Source organism: Podarcis bocagei (genome assembly GCF_964188305.1).
Source record: "Podarcis bocagei genome assembly, chromosome: 2".
Lineage (NCBI taxonomy): Eukaryota > Metazoa > Chordata > Lepidosauria > Squamata > Lacertidae > Podarcis > Podarcis bocagei.
Genome location: NC_138126.1, coordinates 63,163,389 through 63,185,380, shown reverse-complemented (window position 1 = coordinate 63,185,380; position 21,992 = coordinate 63,163,389). Strand labels below are relative to the sequence as shown.

The 21,992-nt window shown below is 44.1% G+C and overlaps 1 long non-coding RNA gene across 1 annotated transcript; it reads left to right on the top strand.

The window, feature by feature from the left end:
* Window positions 1-18,327: 18,327 nt before the first annotated feature.
* Window positions 18,328-20,039, top strand: LOC308579984. Its single transcript, XR_014004662.1, has 2 exons — window positions 18,328-18,391; window positions 19,750-20,039. It is a non-coding gene; the product is annotated as an uncharacterized lncRNA (long non-coding RNA).
* Window positions 20,040-21,992: the final 1,953 nt, after the last annotated feature.

The following is a 21,992-nucleotide window of genomic DNA, read 5'->3' as shown; positions in this document are numbered from 1 at the left end:
AGCAAGGGTTTTTTCCCTGACTTCATCTGCCGTTTGCCGTATCAAAGTAGATTCCTGTGTCAGTTTCTGGGTGATTTCTGAATTGGTATTCACCTTTTGTCCCAAGTTATTTAAACTTTTTACGATTAAGTCAATTTCAATATTTGCAGCATCCATTTTCACATTTATCACGTCTGTTTTCTTGTGAAGTTGTTCCAGCGAATCGTTTATTTTCAATAATGCAGCCACTAAGGCCTCTTCTGTCGACATCCCGTCTGTTTTTTCCTTTCCGTTTGCCATAACACTTAAGAGATTCAAGGTCAATTCCAAAGTCTCACACTTTTTTATCTTGCAGCTGGAAATTCCCCTAGCCCAGCTCCTGTAAAGTAACCAATTTCAAAAGCTTCCACTAGGGGGAAACAGTTTTTATTTGTATCGGTCAGTATGTCCTCTTTTAAACACAGTTTCAATAATCCAAAGTTAGTTTCAATTTTCAGTTACTTTCCTCCTTTTTTTTGAAAACAACCGGAGACAGTAGAAACAATGTATTCTCTTGTTTAGCTACCTGTCAATGAACGTTCTAAACGCTGTCAATGGACGTTCCAAAAAACATCAATCCTGCTAGCAGCCCGTTTTCCAGGGTCAGAGCGGCGGTATTTTAACTCTCTCCTACAGGCATATTCAGTCCACCACTTCCCCCCCTCTTCTCCTGTCTCCAAAAGGGGGGGTTTAGTTCTTTACCGATGGAAATTTAGTCTTTTACAAAAGGCTTTCCAAGACTTTAGCTTGCAGCCTCCTTGCTTCAGTTTATCTACAAAAGGGGGAGGCGGACTTCCTGTATTGAACCTCCCCGTTTCAATGCCAGATTAAACGTTTAAAAATCCAATTCTTCCCAATTCAGCTCTACTCACGGGTAATTACTTTAGAGTCAAATTGTCCACAGGAAAAAGTCAGTGCTCTCCGACAACAGCTATGCGGCTTTGCTCCGTGGAAGAAGCAGACGATTCGAAGCACCGCGCCACTCACCCCACATCGCTCCGGATCCCCAAAACCGGGTTTCCCCGCGAGTAGGGGAGACGCAAAAGGTACCCGCCGAATCCCACGTTCACAGGCTTCTCCCGCCTGTGATTTTTACGGGTCTCCGCCTTCGCCGTGGTGGTACAGACCCAAATTCCCACGGGGCAAATTCCTCCCGATCAGAGGAATTCAGCCATTGCCGGAGGCACCAACCCGGAAGTCGGAGACACCAGGATTTGAACCTGGGACCAGAGGCAGATTTAGGGCAGTGCGACCAGTTTCCTCACACTGGGCACTGAGCCTAGGGGGCACCGCAGGGCATCAGAATTATGATGGTAGTGAATTGAGCAGAACAGAAGGTGAGAGGCAGGGCAGGGACACCAAATTTTGTCCTTGTACCACTGAAATTTGAAATACCAGAATCCCGCCCCCGCTCTGGGACCTTTGTGTGTAAAAAATGAGCAGTACCATTAAGTTGTAGCCATTCCCAATCTTAAGTCAAAGACACTTACTGTTGACGTGTTTCCCCAACCACATGAGACATGCTCTTCTCTCCAGTGAATATAGTTCGCAATAAGAGTTGTGTGTGGAAAGGGATTGTATCACTGATGCCGGTTAGATAGTGATCAGCAACTCAGTTTGTTGCTCTCAATCCCCAGACCGTTTTACCTGGGGGTGCACAGGATAAAAATTTAAATTATTTACTGAAAAAGTGTCCATTGTTGAGGCTGAGCTGTTGGCATTAGATCAGGGTTTAGCTCATCATGATAAGGAGGGAAATGTGTGAGTGTGTGTAATTAGATTAGAACTGAAAGATTAATTTGATGTCCATGAGAAAAGCTTTTCTCTACCCACTTTCTCCATGCTAAGAGTGCGCTTCTGAAAACAATGCACTCTAGGGTGCATTTCTACAAAGAATTGCTTTAGCCTTTCTTGCAAAAACAAAACTCCACCAAAAAAATGGACAAGGAAGAAAAAAACAGAGCTCCTGGAGCCTCAAATATGCTGAGGAGGAGGGAGATAACATTCAAAGCAAATTCCAAGCTAGGAACTGAGTGGCATTCTTAGTGTCTTTAGCACATGGGTAGGCAAACTAAGGCCCAGGGGCCGGATCCGGCCCAATCGCCTTCTAAATCTGGCTCACAGATGGTCCAGGAATCAGTGTGTTTTTACATGAGTAGAATGTGTCCTTTTATTTAAAATGGATCTCTGGGTTATTTGTGGGGAATTCATTCATTTTTTTCCTTCAAAATATAGTCTGGCCCCCACAAGGTCTCAGGGACACTGGACCAGGCCCCTGCTGAAAAAGTTTGCTGACCCCTGCTTTAGCATGTGTGTGTGACTAACTGGCGGGGGATGATACCCAGCACCAAAGGAGAAGGGCCGTAGTTCAGTAACAGAGAACCATGCAAAGGACCCCAGGTCTGAAGCCTGGCATCTCCAAGTAGGCTCTCTAGAAAACCCTCCTTGGCCTGAGACCCTGAAGAGCCACTGCCAATCAGTGCCGATACTGGGCTAGATGGAGTGGCTCAGCATAAGGCGGCTTTCTTTGTTCCTAGGGACACCAATGGAATGCTGCCCTCTGCTGGAGTCTGTTCAATTCAACAGTGCTTTCCATATGATGCTGGTGCTACCAAAACATAAGAAAATAGCTATCGGCAACATTCTTTCTTTCTTAAGATTTATGGGGGTGACTCAAGTGCTTCTTATTCCTTTCTCCCATACTTCATCCACACATCAACCCTGCGAGGCTCAGAGCGAGTGACTGGCTGCCCTGCTTACTCTGTGATTTTCATGGCAAATTTGAACCCTGGACTCCCAGATTCTAGTCTGACACTCCATTCCCCCCCTCCCAAACATCACATGGACTCTCCAAACCACACTGGCTCTCTTATGACTGCTGAGATCTGGTGTACTTTAGCAGCAAAGGACACGGAGCTAACAACCATGCAATGCTTTTACTCTTAAAAAAACAAAAAAACTACCACCATGCAATACTCATTTTGACTATCACTTATACACTGAATTCTCTAACTTGTGGGCAAAGGGCTATTGTTTCTGTTTTCTTGTTTCATGTTTGGCTACTTCATTGAAATGGAAGTGGGGGGCTAGAATGGAGATAAGACACACTTTGAGAGATGGGGCCTTTTACATAGCATAGTGTTTTTGTGTGCCAGACCCCTATAATCCTAACAAGTGGTAAAAGTTAATCAACCCAGGCTAGCTTCCTGATGAGGTAATCTCTTGGGTGATGGGTCATTAAGAGAAAAAAGAAAAGGGGGCTCTGTGCCAGATGACAAATGGATATGTCCCTTCCTCCAGCTGGTTAGAAGGACAAAGCCTTAGGTAGAAGGAAGAGTTTGTTGTGATGTGACCTGGGGGGGATCTATAGGCTGGAAAAGCGGGGGGAGAGCCATGGCTGATTTCTGCTTGAATCCAAAGCTGCAGCTATGGGAGAAGGAGGACTTTCATGGGGTATTGATGCTATGAGACCCTCCATTGTAGGCTCAGGTTGTATATATAAACAATATATCATAAAGGCACCACAGTCTATGGCTCATTCCAAAATGAAACACAAACTCTGTGTAAGTGCTTGGAAGCCCTGGAATCTCATGCCGCTCGCAGATTGGGGTGTCATGCAACAATATTGCATCTGAAGTAGGGACAACAAACACATACACACAATGTTGTAACTCTACACTTTTAATATGGAACTATTTCCCAAAATGACGGTTTAAAATAGTAATGGCTGGATTGTGAATATGTTATTGGAATGTAAGGGGATAAGGAACACCAATTAAAAGACAGAAAGCTTGGGATTCACCTTAAACAAAACAATATGACCATATTTTCCAGCAGGAAATGCATCCCACCCCCTCCAAAAGAAAAAGAGGTCAGGCCACTGTTCTATGTGGAAGGGGAAAATGGCAGCCTATCCCTAAATCAAAGGGGTATACATAAGATCATTTGAAATTTGAAGAGAATGTGGTTTTGAAAAACCCCTACAGAAGACTTACAATATTAAAGGAGATTCATCTTAAAGATGAAGTAATTTAAGATTTATGGGGTGAAAGCAGAGAATGCAAGTAAGTTGGGAAATATGGGACAGCAAGGGAAGGGACTTAAAAATATGCTTCGAACATTTGGTATAGCAGATGTGTGGCAAGCAGTAAAGCCCCCTCACTAAGACTTGTCTAGCACTTATACGTCAGAGCTCCTTCTTGAGCCTTACAAAATTTAAAGCCTTACAAAACAGGTTCTATAGCAATTTCTGACTATGCCCCCATTATGGCTACATTCGAGTTTGCCAGCTACAGCAACCCAGAGCCCTCCTTGCAGCATTTTTATTACAGAGTTGGACAAACCATTATGGAGATCTTGACTCCTCTGCATGGCTTTCTGTGGAAGGTGGTTCTGGGCTGACATATTGAGATGAACATTCCTGACACCCTAGTAGCTGAGGCTCCTAAATCATATTTCCTCACATCTCTTTTTTCTCTGATCTTGCTAGGTTTCACTGCATATTACAGGCACAACTGAATATTGTGCGTATTTACTTAGAAATTAAGTCCCACTGTGTCCAATGGAAACTTAACTCAAGCGCAGGGCCAGCGGGTCCTGTTTTGCTGCCCAAGGCGGCTGCTTCATGTCGCCTCGTGGCTAGGCCGGACTTGCCCAAGTGTGGGTTCATAAGACAGTGCCATAGCTAGCAGGGTTTTTTGTCCTGGGTGAAGCCTCCAGAGGGGCACCATTGAGGCTCCCAGCCTGTGTGTGTGCATGTGTGCGCATAAATGAGTGTGTGTGCTTGATTTGTGCTGGAATTCAAGGCTATGGCTAAGGGAGAAGCAAGATGATGTGGTGTTGATGCTGTGAACCCCCTCCATCTTAGGCTCAGCTTGTATATACAGTGGTACCTCATGTTACATACTTAATCCGTTCCGGAGGTCCATTCGTAACAGGAAACCGCTCATAACATGAGGTGTGCTTTCGCTAATGGCACCTCCCGCTGCTGCCGCGCTGCTGAAGCGCGACTTCTGCTCGCATCCCGGGACAAAGGTCGCAACAAGGGGCATCTACTTCCGGGTTAGCGGAGCGTGTAACCCGCAACATTTGTAAGGGAGACAGTACATAACACGAGGTACCATTGTATGTGTAAATAAACCATATATCCTAAAGACACCACAGTCTCTGCTGACCTTCATTCCAAGGAAACCAAACCCGGGGTAAGCACCTGAAACCCCTGGAATCTCTTGCCACTTGGAGATTGGGCTGTTGCGTAACAATATCACCCTTCCAGCAATCCACCTTCTCTTCTCAGTTCAGGTAAGGGAGCAGATAAAAGACCAATATCCAGACCACAAATGCAAGCAATATTCAAGCATAGTAATATTATGTTTGCAACATTGTGTAAATAGAACCACAATCATTTGCCTTAGTGTGCATTTTTCTCCACTGAATTCCAGCAGAAAGTGGTACTGGAAGTGTCCCAGTAATGCCGAAATTCTGACTCTGCATATCCTGACATACCCCAGTTTTCAAGAGTTTCCTAGGATATGGGGGTGAGTGATGTCGATCTCATTATGTCAGAGAAATTGCCAGAGTGCTTTGTCAGAGATCTCTTTGGCACACTGTCTTTAGCTTTCTGAAATATCCTCCCTCTCTCTGCTATAGCTGCTCAGGTATGGGAGCAGTAGAGAAAGCTTATTGATTTGATGATTTATTCTGATTACATTGTTGCCTGTCACCCCAGGAGTGTAATACAGAGGAAATTTGTGGCCATCACAAAAGGAAGATACTTTTGCTTATAAGGTCAGGAAAGTAGCATCATGCCACAGTTGGAATCAAACATTTTCAAAAGTTTGCACATGCGTACACACAAATACAGTGGTAGCTTGGTTTAAGAACAGCTTAATTTATGAACAATTTGGATTAAGAACGCTGCAAACCCGGAAGTAGGTGTTTTGGTTTGTGAACTTTGCTTTGGAAGCAGAACATGTTGAGTGTGTTCCATTTATAAATTGAGTCCCCCACTGCTATGGGAAAGCACGCCTTGGTTTAATAACACTTTGGTTTAAGAACAGACTTCCAGAACAGATGAAGTTTATAAACCAAGGTACCACTGTACACACACACAAACCCGTATCCTCAGAGATGCTGCCCTTCTGCTTTGAGACACCAGAGGGCAGCAGCTTCTGACAGCAAAAGCAGCAAAATTGTGTGGTGTGTTCTGGTCTCTATAAAGAACTGCACACAGTAAGAAGCTGTCACAAAATCCAGGATGTGCCGTTTCCTCAGCTCCTGCCTGTGACCAGAACATTGATTCTTCCCCCATCATATGAGCAGCATAATATATGGGAATGGTTTCTGTTCTGGACAGCAGCGCTAGATGAATTCCAAGGAAATACAGTGGAAGCTACAAAAAGCAATGAAGCGCATGTCAAAGAGACAAGATGCCACACTCCCCCACAAGGCACATACAGAAACTGATTGCACTGGGAGCAGAATCTTACTCCAGAACCAGTGAAAGGACAGCATCTTCCACTGCACTTGAAGGCTAGCACAGGGGGCACAGGGCAAGCCACATGGCACTCCCAGCTAAGTCCACTCTCTGCTGCCTGAGACAGCAGCCTCACTCTGCCTCATCGTAAGGCCAACCCTGAAGTCAGGTAGTTTCTAAAGGCACAGATACTATTCCAGTGGGTGTGCATGCATGCAGACAGATGGCAACAGGGTTGCTGAACTGTGGCGGTACAAATATTTCTCCTTCTGTTTAAAATTAAGCACTACATGTCACCCCCACACTGTTGATAAAGATCAGCAGGTGCATTTCAAATTTGAGGATCACTAAGCGAGTGTGTGTACAGACTCAAGACTAGAAGCTGTAACCCCTTGAGGAGGTGGTAAAACCATTTGTTCTGCTGCAAACTACAAGGCCTACCCCATCATAACCTTTGCCTAGTGAACTGTGCCGGGTACATAACTTATTGTGTTCTCTTACATTCTTCAGCCAACTGTCTCACAATATTTTTTAGCTTGTTTATGACCCAGACAAGCTTGAGTCTAAGGCTGTGTATACTATTAGCGGCTTGAAGCACAGCAAGGTTACTCCTTGCCACAGCCCCAGTTGCATTTCAAGTCACTTCCCACCCCCACCCCCATTGCTGTACACACCAGAAAGAGGGAAGGGGTGTTTTCACCCAGTGCCCAATACCAGATTTGTTTCCCCCCTGCTGAACTCCAGTTCAGCAAAGCTGTCCTCTGTGCAAGGAGTGCCATCTGGGCATGTGCAATGGCTGTCTGAAATGTACACACCTCAGCTTCACCACGGCTTCCATCTCCTAACTGAATGGAAGGCGGTTTGAGGGAAAGCGTACCAATGCAAGAGTATTTCTCAAGAAACTACGTGGTACAAATGGACTGTGGTGAACATCATGTGTCCTCAGCTTCAAACACTAACTGTGGGAACATGCTGAAGCCAGAGTACAGTGGTACCTCGGGTTATGAACTTACTTCGTTCCGGAGGTTCATTCTTAACCCAAAACCGTTCTTAACCTGAGGTACCAATTTCGCTAGTGGGGCCTCCCGCTGCCACCACACCACCACTGCACAATTTCCGTTCTCATCCTGGGGCAAAGTTCCCCAATCCGAGGTACTACTTCCAGGTTAGCAGAGTTTGTAACCTGAAGCATTTGTAACCCGAAGCGTTTGCAACCTGAAGCGTTTGTAACTCGACGTACCACTGTAAATGGTAATGTGTACACAGCCTAACTCTATAACTTCATGGGCTAGAAACTTGCTTTTGAAAGAACAAATGCTGACATCTTCAAAACTCTGAATTCTGTGAGGATACCAAAATTATGCTGGGCCAGATTACCCAAAAGAACACACCACTGTCAGGTCACAACAATCTGTAAGAGTGTAATTTGTGGCTTGACTTGCCTTTAAATGAAATGGGGTCTTCAATGTAGTGGTGTGTTTTTGGGAGTTACTGGTACTGTACTTCCTTTTGAAAGAAGCCAGCAGGCACCTATGATCCTGAGCTTCCAGCACATGCAGAAAGTATATGGCTAGAGAAGGCACAATTTGTTTTTTGTTTTCAAGGCACTAAGTGTGCAGCCTCATCCTATGCATGTTTACATGGCTGCAAGTCCCAATTTATATATGCAGTGTAATTGTGTTCCCCACCCCACCCGACCACATTTAGGTGCAAGATAAACAGTTTTCTATTTGTCCAGATAAACAGTTTTCTATTTGTCCAGACCTTTGGAATGTAAGTAAATAATAACAATGCAGATTTTACTTTTCATGCTTTATTCTGTTTTTATATTTGGATCTGATGTGATGTTTTAACGATATATTCCTGTATATAGGATGAGATTTGAGTAGGAGGAAACAAATAAAAGAACTAATCAAATCAGCCATCAGGATTAAATCAGCTGAGTTCCTAGGCAACAGAGGTGAAAGAGAGATTTAAGGTCATTTAAAATATTCTCAAGAACCATTGGAAGTTCTCAAAAGCATGAGAACAGACTGGGGTTGGCCTGGCATCCAGAAGAGAATGTTTAAGGAAAGCATTCTGTAATTTGGGTGCCATCATGGAAAAGAAGATTTTCCTGGTAGCTACTTACCCGATTTCTGAGCATGGGGACTTTCAGAAGGACTTCTGGCAATTATCATAATTAGGTATGTGTGAAAATGGGACGGGAGTGGCGCTGTGGTCTAAACCACAGAGCCTAGGGCTTGCCGATCAGAAGGCCGGCAGTTCAAATCCCCATGACTGGGTGAGCTTCTGTTGCTTGGTCCCTGCTCCTGCCAACCTAGCATGTCAAAGTGCAAGTAGATAAATAGGTACCGCTCCAGTGGGAAGGTAAATGGTGTTTCCTTGCACTGCTCTGGTTCTCCAGAAGTGGCTTAGTCATGCTGGCCACATGCCCTGGAAGCTGTCTGCGGACAAATGCTGGCTCCCACGGCCTATAAAGCGAGATGAGCACCGCAACCCCCAAGTCGTCTGTAACTGGACGTAATGGTCAGGGGTCCCTTTACCTTTACTTTATGTGTGAGAAAGGGCTGTTGCTTACATTTTAGATAGTAGAGTATACTACTTTCCACATGTAAAGGAGGATTGGAGAGGGGGGGACAAGTATTGAAATATGGGTACATGTGTAGGTATACCCAGTGCTTTTTTCCCCTTTAAAAATGTTTAGGAGTACTTTCATTTTGACTCATTTTGCAAGCTGGATTTCAAAGGGGCAGAGGAACCAGAGACGAAATTGCAAACATGCGCTGGATTATGGAGAAAGCTAGAGAGTTCCAGAAAGACATCTACTTTGGGTGTAATCTTTGACACCTCCCTTTCCATGGAGGTGCAGATAGCAGCTATAACAAAGGCGGCATTTTTCCATCTCCGCCAAGCTAAGCAGTTGGCTCCTTACCTCTCTCGCCCTGACCTAGCCACTGTGATCCACGCGACAGTCACCTCCAGACTGGATTATTGTAACTTGCTCTATGTGGGCCTGCCCTTGAGACTGACCCAGAAACTCCAGCGGGTGCAGAATGCTGCAGCGAGACTCCTTACGGGGTCTTCGCTGCGAGATCACATTCACCCGGTGCTATACCAGCTGCACTGGCTCCCGGTGGAGTACAGGATCAGGTTTAAGGTGCTGGTTTTAACCTTTAAAGCCCTATACGGCCTAGGAACCTCGTACCTACGGGACCGCCTCTCCTGGTATGTCGCAAATAAAAACATCTTGAAGGTCCCAGGCCACAGAGAGGTTAGGCTGGCCTCAACTAGAGCCAGGGCTTTTTCGGCTGTGGCTCCGATCTGGTGGAACACTCTGTCACAAGAGACTAAGGCCCTGCAGGACTTGACATCTTTCCGCAGGGCCTGCAAGACAGAGCTGTTCCACCAGGCCTTTGGCCAGGGCACAGCCTGACTCCCTCCCTCGGCAATCTTCGCGGAGCTCTGGCCCAATGGTTGCCAGTGGCTTGATTTGAATTAATTTTATAATGAATGATTTTAGAGTGTTGTGTTGTGTTGTGTTGTACTTTTGTACTGTTTTATTGTTGTTAGCTGCCCTGAGCCCGGCTTCAGCTGGGGAGGGCGGGATATAAATAAAATTTCTTATTATTTATTATTTTTATTATTACTTCTGCTTCATTGACTATGCAAAAGCCTTTGACTGTGTCAACCACAGCAAACTATGGCAAGTTCTTAAAGAAATGGGAGTGCCTGATCATCTCATCTGTCTCCTGAGAAATCTCTATGTGGGACAAGAAGCTACAGTTAGAACTGGATATGTAACAACTGATTGGTTCAAAATTGGGAAAGGAGTACGACAAGGCTGTATATTGTCTCCTGTTTATTTAACTTATATGCAGAATTCATCATGTGAAAGGATGAGCTGGATGAATCCCAAGCCACAATTAAGATTGCCGGAAGAAATATCAACAACCTCAGATATGCAGATGACACAACCTTGATGGCAGAAAGTGAGGAGGAATTAAAGAACCTTTTAATGAGGGTGAAAGAGGAGAGCGCAAAATATGGTCTGAAGCTCAACATCAAAAAAACGAAGATCATGGCCACTGGTCTGATCACCTCCTGGCAAATAGAAGGGGAAGAAATGGAGGCAGTGAGAGATTTTACTTTCATGGGCTCCATGATCACTGCAGATGGTGACAGCAGTCACGAAATTAAAAGACGCCTGCTTCTTGGGAGAAAAGCAATGACAAACCTAGACAGCATCTTAAAAAGCAGAGACATCAATTTGCGAACAAAGGTCCGTATAGTTAAAGCCATGGTTTTCCCAGTAGTGATGTATGGAAGTGAGAGCTGGACCATAAAGAAGGCTGATTGCTGAAGAATTGATGCTTTTGAACTATGGTGCTGGAGGAGACTCTTGAGAGTCCCATGGACTGCAAGAAGATCAAACCTATCCATTCTGAAGGAAATCAGCCCTGAGTGCTCACTGGAAGGACAGATCGTGAAGCTGAGGCTCCAGTACTTTGGCCACCTCATGAGAAGAGAAGACTCCCTGGAAAAGACCCTGATGTTGGGAAAGATGGAGGGCACAAGGAGAAGGGGACAACAGAGGATGAGATGGTTGGACAGTGTTCTCGAAGCTACCAGCATGAGTTTGACCAAACTGCGGGAGGCAGTGGAAGACAGGAGTGCCTGGCGTGCTCTGGTCCATGGGGTCACGAACTAAACGACTAAACAACAACAACATTTTGACTCAATAAAATCACCATTTTATAGTTCAAATTGGGAAAAATAAATACAGTAAATGGACAAAAGTACAAAGATTCACAAAATGTTTAGGGGTATGCATCTCCCTGCATCCCCCCCCCAGAAAAAAAGCAATGGGTATACCCAGGAAAAATTGTTATCACACACTTGAACATGCTGCATATATAAACTGGGTCTTTGGTTGCTTATCCATTAGAGCCCATAGTGCTGCAAAAGCAGCACTCCATTTCCTGCTACTGCATCAGAATTAAAATGAAGGTTTCATATAGCACTTTCAGCACACCCTCCAACATTTCTCCAATGAAAATAGGGACATCCTATTCCATCATCATCATCATCATCACCATCATCATCATCATACCCCATCCATCTGACTTGCTTGCTCCAGCTCCTCTGGACGGCTTCCAACATATAAAACAATAAAAAAAATTAAACATCAAAAAGCTTCCCTATACAGGGCTGCCTTCAAATGGTTTAGAGGTTAGATAACTCCATATCCTTCAATATTTCTCCAGTGAAAATAGGGATGTACTAAGGAGAAGTGGGCCATTCCAGGATCAAATCAGAAACTAAGATGGCTACTGCAGCGGCGTAGCGTGAGTTGTCAGCACCGGGGGCAAGGCAAGTAATTTGCGCCCCCCTAACCCGGGGCAAGGTAAGTAATTTGTGCCCCCCCTAACCCCTAACCTGCCGATCTGAGGCGAGTTGTCGCTGGCGCTGCCGCCCAAACGACGCCGCTTGCCCGGAGGAGGAGGGGGGCAGAGAGGCGAGGAAAATGCAACATGGCCCAGCAGCTGCAGCAGCAGCAGCGGAGGCGGGGCTGTGAGGAGGGGCTGTCTGGCGCGTCCTCCGCGGCCCTGATGCGCGGGGACTGCGACGAGCACTGAGAGCCGCTGCCTGTCGGACGCCTTCAGCCCGGGCGCGTGCACAGCTCGTCGGTTCCGCAAAACATGGGGCTCTGCTACAGCCTGCGCCCGAGGCTCTTCGGCGACTCCGGAGGCAGCGAGCGCGCCCCCCCAGATGTTGCGCCCGGTGCGGCCGGCCCCCCTTGCACCCCCCACGCTACGCCACTGGGCTACTGTAAATCCAGGACTGCCCCTTGAAAAGAGGGACACTTGGAGGGTTGGTTGTAGAACTATATCAACCAACAATGCCTTTTCCCATAGTCAGGATCCTGACTATGGCTTAGGTCCACACTATTTGAAAGAGCATATTCCTCATACGAACCTGCCCTTGTTCTGAGATCTTCGGGTGATGCCCTTCTCTCGGTCCTGCCACCCTCACAGGCATGCTTGGTGGGGACGCAGGGGAGGGCCTTCTTGGTGGCTGCTCCCAAACTCTAGAACTACACCCCTCCCAAGCAGATAAACTGACTCCCTCCTTGTTGTCCTTCCCCTGGTAAGTGAAAACTTTTTTGTTTCCACAGGCTTTTGGGAACGGACTGCTTTTAATGAAAAGGTTTGTGCTATGCTGTCTTTATTGTAGTTATCTGTATACAGTGGTACCTCGGGTTACATACGCTTCAGGTTACATACGCTTCAGTTTACAGACTCCAGTAACCCAGAGATAGTACCTTGGGTTAAGAACTTTGCTTCAGGATGAGAACAGAAATTGTGCTCCGGCGGCGCGGCAGCAGCAGGAGGCCCCACTAGCTAAAGTGGTGCTTCAGGTTAAGAACAGTTTCAGGTTAAGAACGGACCTCTGGAACGAATTAAGTACTTAACCTGAGGTACCACTGTATTTTTAATATGTCTCCCTCACTGAAGCTCCTTTCCTTTTCAGTAAAAAGCAATTGGTTGTGTGTATGTGTTTCAACAGATAAACATGGCTAGCCCACTGGAAATTCCTTTCCAATGGTAATTGAAAAATCAGCAGTTAATTAAATTACAAATCCTGTTCATTTTACTGCTTCCTGTTGATCAAGGTTGAGAGATGAGTTAATAGCCTCTCATAATGGCCCAATGTCACACACTATTTCCACAGCAGGAATAAAAAAATAAATTATGTTTAAAAATGCAAGGAAAATGGCTCCTTTCCTTGCATTTTTAATATTGTTTTTAATAATAATAATTGCTAATAATTGAGAGGAAATCAGTAAATGATCTCCCCCACCCCACCCAGTAAAAACAAAAAAAGCAATTAAGAGAGTCTATTCATTGCTAATCTCTCAGCCACAACATGCTTGTAGGATTCAACAGTATTGAAATCAGTGGGATCTACTTTTGGGTATTTGTGGATATCAGTGGACTGTACAAGAGTAAGCTGTGAACTGGAAGGTCCCCAGGTCAGTTCTGACTTCTCTTAGCATCAACTGCATTTGTGCCCTTAGACAAGCTACTATACAACAGACTTTTTCCAACCTGGGTCCCTTCATATTTTGTTGAACTAAAAGGTAAAGGGCCCCCTGACCATTAGGTCCAGTCGTGGCTGACTCTGGGGTTGTGGCGCTCATCTCACTTTATTGGCCGAGGGAGCCGGCGTACAGCTTCCGGGTCATGTGGCCAGCATGACTAAGCCGCTTCTGGCAAACCAGAGCAGCACACAGAAATGCCATTTACCCTCCCAACAGGAGCTCACCCAGTCGCAGGGATTTGAACCGCCAACCTTCTGATCAGCAAGTCCTAGGCTCTGTGGTTTAACCCACAGCGCCACTCGCGTCTCTTTTGTTGAACTACAACTACTTATACTCAGAGCACTCTCCCTTGCTCCAAATACTTTTTCTCCACAGCCCAATTCACTTCTGGCATGCACCAGGAGAAAAGTACACGGGGTAATGGTATACAGTAAGATAAACCTGGGGAGCACAGAGGGTTGTTATTACAGTATTACTATTATTTATTAAATTTATATACCGCCCATCATCTGAAGATCACAGGGCAGTTTACAGCATAAAGGGATTACTTTCTCTCACCCATGCACTTCTGTAAAAAAGGGGGGGAGGAAGGAGGGGAAAATATCCTGTTTTATACACAAACTAGACAGACATAGGCATAAAAAATACCCATGGCTGCCCTGCTGTCACATCTTACTAGGCCGTTTCAGTATTATCTGCTTCCTGTCTACTCAACCACATCCCCAAGTAGAGAAGTCAAAATAACTACTGTAGTCTGTATTTTCCTGGATGTGTCATTTTTCAAAGCCGGGTATATTACTTTGGCATTTTTGCTCTCTTCTGGGATCATTCCAGGTTTCCATGAATTTGCAAAAGCACGGCTTAGCTAAATAAAATAGTAATTTGAGTTACTTCAGGAAAATCAGCCGCTGACACAGACAATCTGAATTAATTAAATCTATACAGAATAAAATATATTGAGTTGTATCCAGTAGCTGTCCCTCCACAGATGGAAGGCTCTTTGATCCACTGGAAACTTCTGTTAGTGGGATCTTTAGTGATTCCCCACTGCCCCTGCACCTCACCCCAGCCCCCCACCTTGATCCCTGTTACAGAAGGCTCCACCAGATCAAAGAGCCTTCCCTCAGCAGAGGGATACCAATTGGCTACAACCCCACGACAGAAAAATAACAATCAATACCACAAAATTAGTTAAGGTGCTCTGTTTATAGGAGTTATCCATTTCTCCTCTTGTTGGTATCATCTGAGCAGTTTATGGCCAAACAAGGCATTATCCCAACAGTTCTTTGGGGTGAAGTCAAACCACTTGAGAGTTGCAGTACCTGCTGTGGCTGTAGAGACCATTATAGAAGAGACATGTTCTGTTGCAGCTGGGGCAGATGAAGGTGTCTGGTTGTGCTGATGCAGGTATACCGTGGCGTTTCTTCTCTCTACTCTCCTCCTAGTGGTCATTCCTGCTCTGGTCACTGCTGTGGATACAGCAACAGTTCTCTTTTAAACTGGACAGGCCACTACTAGAGGGGCAATTGGGAGTGGAGATGCATGTGTGAGATGGGAGCCCTTAACCCAGGTTCTCTCAACCTCGGCCCTCCAGATGTTTTTGGCCTACAACTCCCATGATCCCTAGCTAGCAGGACCAGTGGTCAGGGGTGATGGGAATTGTAGTCTCAAAACATCTGGAGGGCCGAAGGTTGAGGAAGCCTGCCTTAACCTTTCTCTGCGTTCTGTTTCCCCACTCAAAATTATTCACAAAAATCTTCCCCAAGAAACCAGAAGCCTTTCTCTTGGGCATTGTCGGTCAATTGGTGTCAAAGAAAGACAGAACTTTTTTTATGTATGCTACAACAGCAGCAAGAATACTCATCGCAAAGTATTGGAAGACACAAGACCTACCCACTCTGGAAGAATGGCAAACGAAGGTGATAGACTACATGGGACTGGCTGAAATGACTGGCAGAATCCGAGACCAGGGGAAAGAGACGGCAGAAGAAGACTGGATGAAATTTAAAATTTATCTTAAGAAATACTGTAAAATTAATGAGTGCTAAAATGTTGCGGTTATAGAAAATAGGGGATTACAGCTGTAAAAGATTAAGTAAAAGAAAAGAATAAGGAATAATTAGATAAAATCAAGGGGGAGGATTTGCTGAAACAAATTTGGGAATTGGGTTGCGGAAAGGGGAGGTACGGGGAAGTCGGCGAAGTAAGTTTTAAGAAAAAAAAGGATTCGAAATTATACATGTTTGTTTTTGTGTGTGTATGTTTGTATTGTGTATTGTGTGTGTTCTTATAATTTGTGAAAATCCAATAAACATTTATTAAAAAAAAAAACAAAATTATTCACAAAAATCACTTCTACCACCCCACCCACTAGGGAGACACTTAATTAAGGGATTTGCAAGAGGCTAGTGAAATGTTAGGAAAAGTTAAGGGTTTGTTTTTTAAATAAAAAAATACCACAAACATAAAAAGGCTTTTCTTATTTTTTTAAAAAAAGGACTTTTAGGTATGTGAACTTGATGCCATTTAGATAGTTCCTCTTTGTCCAGGGACACCAATTTAAACCATAGCTGCTTACACTCATTTACACCTTCATACAATACCACAACACAGGCCAGAACATAAAGATCTTAAAGACCCTCCATCCTATCTGTTTGATATTTCCATTTGTTTTCTCTTACAAGGCACAGTGTTTTGTGGAAGTTACATTGAGGAAAGGTTTAACCTCTCCCTCCTCTACAATAAAATTGTTCCAGTCAAGATTTTGGAGTCTGCAGGATTGATTTTAGATAAAATTGAAAACGCTGGGGGATCTGATCATGGATTTCTTCCGTCATGTCTGTATTGGGAAATAGCATGTTATATTTAAACCACTTACTCTAAAATCACTATGCAGGGAAGTGGCATTTACACAGATTTTATTTTTAGTTTATATATAATTTAACACTATTTTTAAAAGAGCTACACTGTTTAAAGACGCCAAATTTAAAACTGTTGTTTTCTGCATATATGGATAAAAATGGATCCATAAATGGATCAATAATTGGTCTTTCACAGCCTTTTATTGAAGGGAGGGGTGGCTTTGAAGAGATTGTTTCTATTCTACAGCTTAAAAGGAGTGACATGGTGGTGTGATATGGGGATCCTAGAGGTCTTCCATCTAGGGTAGCCTTCCCCAACCTGGTGCTGTCCCAATTCTTTGAATTCCAATTCACATCAGTGCCAGACTGATCTAGGCACTGAAAAGGCCTACACCTTCTTTGGCTCAGTAAAGAGGTGACTTGGGTGAGTCATTTTCTTTGCTGAAAAGAGCCATACAGTGGTACCTCGGGTTACAGACACTTCAGGTTACCGACGCTTCAGGTTACAGACTCCGCTAATGCAGAAATAGTACCTTGGGTTAAGAACTTTTACGTCAGGATGAGAACAGAAATTGCACGGCGGTGCAGCAGCAGCGGGAGGCCCCATTAACTAAAGTGGTGCTTCAGGTTAAGAACAGTTTCAGGTTAAGAACAGACCTCCAGAACGAATTAAGTTCTTAACCTGAGGTACCACTGTTCTGGGATGAGGGAGGAATTTGGATTGAGGCCACAGCACTCAGTTTTAATTCTTTCCCCTGCGCTATTTAAAACCATTTCTGAATTTGCTACTATTCACGGCAGGTGTAATGGGGACCTGTTCCCTCTGCCCCATGACTAACAGCAGGTTGCAGGGGTTTGAAGTACAGTGGTACCTTGGGTTAAGAACTTAATTCGTTCCGGAGGTCCGTTCTTAACCTGAAACTGTTCTTAACCTGAAGCACCACTTTAGCTAATGGGGCCTTCTGCTGTCACTGCGCCGCCGGATCATGATTTCTGTTCTCATCCTGAAGCAAAGTTCTTAACCTGAGGTAATATTTCTGGGTTAGCGGAGTCTGTAACCTGAAGCGTATGTAACCCGAGGTAGCACTGTATTATTATTATTATTTTTTATACCCCACCTTTTGGTCCAACAGGGGCATAAGGTGGCTTTCAGATAAAAATAAGAAACTACTAAAACTGCGCAGGGAATAAGAGTGAAAAAATAAAATAAACCTTCATTCCTACACCGGAGGCCCAATCCCTTCTCCTCCCCTCCCCCCACTGCTTTAAAGCAAACAATAAGTTGCAGAGAGATTGAAGTCACGTGGGTCCTTAGCAGGGCCACTGATTTAGGACTGGTCTCCCAGAGCTATCACAGGGTCCTGGCTTACCTCTTTGTCTACTGCCTATCTTCAGAGTGATAAAGTTCCTAGCATTTCCAAAACTGGTCTCCCCCTCCCCAATAACAAACGAAAGAATGAAGCTGCTCAGAGGATCCAGTAATGTAGACACTTGAAATAAGCTATTAGTAGTATCTTTTGACATTACTGCAAAATTGGTGATGAGAAATGCCTTTTTTAAAAAAAATACAATAAATGATTACAGTTACTGCTGGATGTATTCTTTTTTTAAAAGTAATATTTATTAAATTTTCCATTTTAACATTCCCTTTTTTAGCTTTTAAAAAAATATATTTTTATTGAACAATTTTAACAAAACAAATTATCAATCCATATAACGAATTACATTCCTCCCTTTTTATTCCCTCCCATCTCTCCCTCTCCCACCCTCCAAAGACTTCCCTCAGCTCCCTTCTCTGATTTGTTTATACATATTATTCTCTGCATGTTATAACATTGTACATATCATTGCCTTATCTACCATATGTTCTACAGTGGTGCCTCGCAAGACGAAATTAATTCGTTCTGCGAATTTTTCGTCTTGCGAAGCACGGTTTCCCATAGGAATGCATTGAAAATCAATTAATGCGTTCCTATGGTCAAAAAAAAGTCCAAACAAAGCCAAATTTGGTACAAAAAGAGTTTATTAAGTGCTCTTTAAAGTCACACATACTGTAAAGAGCATTTCAAAAATTGAAGGAACCATAATTTAAGTTTCTAAACATGACAGAAAAGCATTTAAAAATCACCAAAGTGTACTGTACATACATTTTCTAAGACTCTGGGGGACAACTCGAAGAAGGTTCCTCTTCCACTCTTTGCTTCTTGCTGAAGAACCTGTCCATGGTCTGCTGCTTCATCCGCCTTTTCAGCACCTCCCTGAAAGACGACATGACCCTCGTATCAAAAGTGTTCGCAAGGTCACGTGTCAGGTCCTTGTCAGGGTGGTGCCACTGTGCAAAAGCCTGCACATCTTTCCTCTTCTGGCAAATGTCCCTCAGTTCTTTGGAGGACAGCCGTTCCTCAGTTGCTTCCTCCTCTTCCAGCGAGGCCTGCTCCTGTACAGCCTCTGCCTGCAGTTTGACCAGCTCCTGGGTGGTCAGCTCGTGGTCGTGCTCCTCCACCAGCTCGCTGATGATTTCTGGCTCGCCTGAGGTTCCTGGCTGTTGCCGGACGAGGTCTGTGTGCAAGGCCTTGGCCTTCTCACAAATGACGGCCTCAGTCACTGTGTCCCCTGCACGCTGCTTCTCTTCTAACCAGATGAGCAGCAACTTCTCCACCTCCTCCAGAACAGCTGGGCGGTTCTTCACGATCCTGGTGACTCCCTTGGCTACATCAGTTGCAAGGATCTTCTCCCTCATCTTCAGGATGGTCCCGATGGTCAATGGATTCCTCCCGTACTCCCTGGTGAGGTCTGTCACACGCATTCCACCGTCGTGCTTCCGGATGATCTCCTTCTTCATTTCCAGCGTAACCTTCTCCTTCTTCCTCTCGCTGGCCTCTGCAGCAGCAGTCTTCTTGGGCCCCATGGCAGCACAGCTCCTACCTTCGCAAACCCCCCCCCCCAAAAAAATCAGTGCTTCACATCCAAAAAATTCAAAAGCACCAAACCTCCCAGAAAACACACAAGCTTCCAGATTCTTGCAAACCCCTTCTCAACAATTCCCTGACCCCCCCCCAGCCACCCACCACACAGAAATCCAAACCCATAAATCTTTTTTTTTAACAACAGCAGAGTGCCCCAATGGTCACAAAAAATCATAAAAATGCAGAAAAAAACACACCAGCTTCCAGATTCTTGCAAACCCCTCCCCAACACCAAGTCCTTGAATTCCAAACACCCCAACCCAAAATCCAAAACCCCCCAAAAAAGTTTTAAAAGTTTAACTTACCAAATGGCTGCAAAAGAAGTTTTGGAAAAGCTTCAAAAATCACCAAAGTCTTCAAAAACCTCAAAAAAGGCTACTACACCACATGCTATGAGTTGCTCCTCGAAGTCAAATCGCAACTGCACCTCTTCAAGCAATGCACCCTGGGTATTAACGGTTTTAAGAAAAAGGAAACAAACTTGCAAGACGTTTTCGTCTTGCGAAGCAAGCCCATAGGGAAATTCGTCTTGCGAAGCAACTCAAAAAACGAAAAACTCTTTCGTCTTGCGAGTTTTTCGTCTTGCGAGGCATTCGTCTTGCGAGGTACCACTGTACTAATAAATTTGTGAATGTTTATTCCAAACCTGCCAAGGAGTCCAAATCATTTTGTTGTCTTTTTAGGTAGTTTGTAAAAAGTTCCCATTCTTCCTTAAAGTCATGGTTGTCCTTCTCATGTATTTTATATGTCAACTTTGTCAGCTCTGCATAATTCATCAGTTTTTCTTGCCATTGTTCTTTCGTTGGGACTTCCTCATTCTTCCATCGTTGTGCCAACAAGACTCTTGCCGCTGTTGTAGCGTACATAAATAAATTATTTGTTTTTCTTGGCAGGTCTTGTCCTAAAATCCCTAACAAAAATGCTTCTGTTTCTTTTTTTACAAATGTCATTTCAAACATTTTCTTTAATTCATTATATATCATCTCCCAATTTTTTAAAACTTCTCTACATTCCCACCACATATGATACAAAGTACCTTCACCATGCTCTGAGGTCGGAGGGGATCTGATCATCTCATACTTCTACTGCTTCTCATGTTCATTACTGCTGGATGTAATGCAGTGGTCACAGTCTGAAGTATAATGTGTGAAAAATAACGTTATTGCACAGGTAACATTGTTTGCAACAAAGATTCACAACACAATGGGACTCCTTATGGTTTTGCAGATATAATTTGTCACACAAGAAGCCATTTTCAAGGGAAATTTAATTTTCCATTCTGGCATCATGTGTTCCAGTTCTGCTGATGGGGTCTTCCTGTTTTTGTCTCTGAGGACGCCATTCCTAGTGGTACTAGATGTGCCCAACTCTTACTGAGTTTATGGCTGTCCTAAAATCCTGGGGTTCTGACCTAGTTATCCAAGTTTGTCACATGCTTCACAATTTTATGTGGAGGTCCCTCTCCAAAACCCTCCTGTGTCAGAAGCATGCTATTCAGTTTCAAGGGAGAGGGATTTATCATCAATGATTCCCAATTATATATTTTTTCTAGTACCATACAAAAGCATTTTCATTTACCCAGACACTCTAATCTGCTGTAATTTCCAGTTCTGCTTTTATGTGTGGCCTTATTAACATTTTTTTGTTGTTTTTTTGCACACAATCCTACTATCCAAAGAGGATGGATGGCAGTATGTAATTGTTTTAAATAAAACTGCACTGGGGAGACAGGGTGTCATTTGAAAAATATTTATTGTATAAATTGGTTGGGAGGTGGTGTCTGTGTAGCATGTACACTATTGTTTCATAGTTACAAAACCCAAAAAGTGTCACATAGAGTTAACAAGTAGCTCAAAGCTGAATGATTGTTCACAAACACCCCCCCCCCCCTTAGTTGGTTTCTAGGCCAGTGTCATAAACCATTTCAGATTACAGATATGTGGCCTTGTAATACAGGCTTGCAGTTTGGTCTCAACACCTTCCTTGCATTCCTCATCTTTGACCTGTTGCTGCATAGCTTGTTCTTGTTGCTTAATGATAGCATTCTGGTCAAGTCTGGGATAGCCTTTGCCACAATACTCCTGGCCAGGGTAGGAGGCTATAATTTAATCATCTCTATCTTACAGAAATTTGTGATGCCACATCTTTACAATGACATGCTTAGCATATGACTGATATGAACTTGATCGGCACAAGGTTAAATATATACACCTCTTATTAATCAGCTGGGGCCATTTAAATGTATCACAATTCAGAGGCAATGCAGGCTTCCTTTAGCTCCTTGCAGGCTCTGATTTATGATGGTACCCTGCTATGAGAAGAGATGAAGAGAACACACCCATGCACAGACTGGAACCATTTGTCCATTTTTAGTAGATTTCCAACTTGCTCAAGAGCATGTTTTGCAGCAAAAATTCCAAGGATAGTTAGGAACCTGTCTAATTCCACCACCAGAGTTATCAGACCAAATATATCACTTTGCTCCTAAGACAGCCTTCCTCAACCTAGTTTGTTTTGGACTACAATTCCCATCAGCCACAGCTAGCATGGGTAATGATCAGCAACTT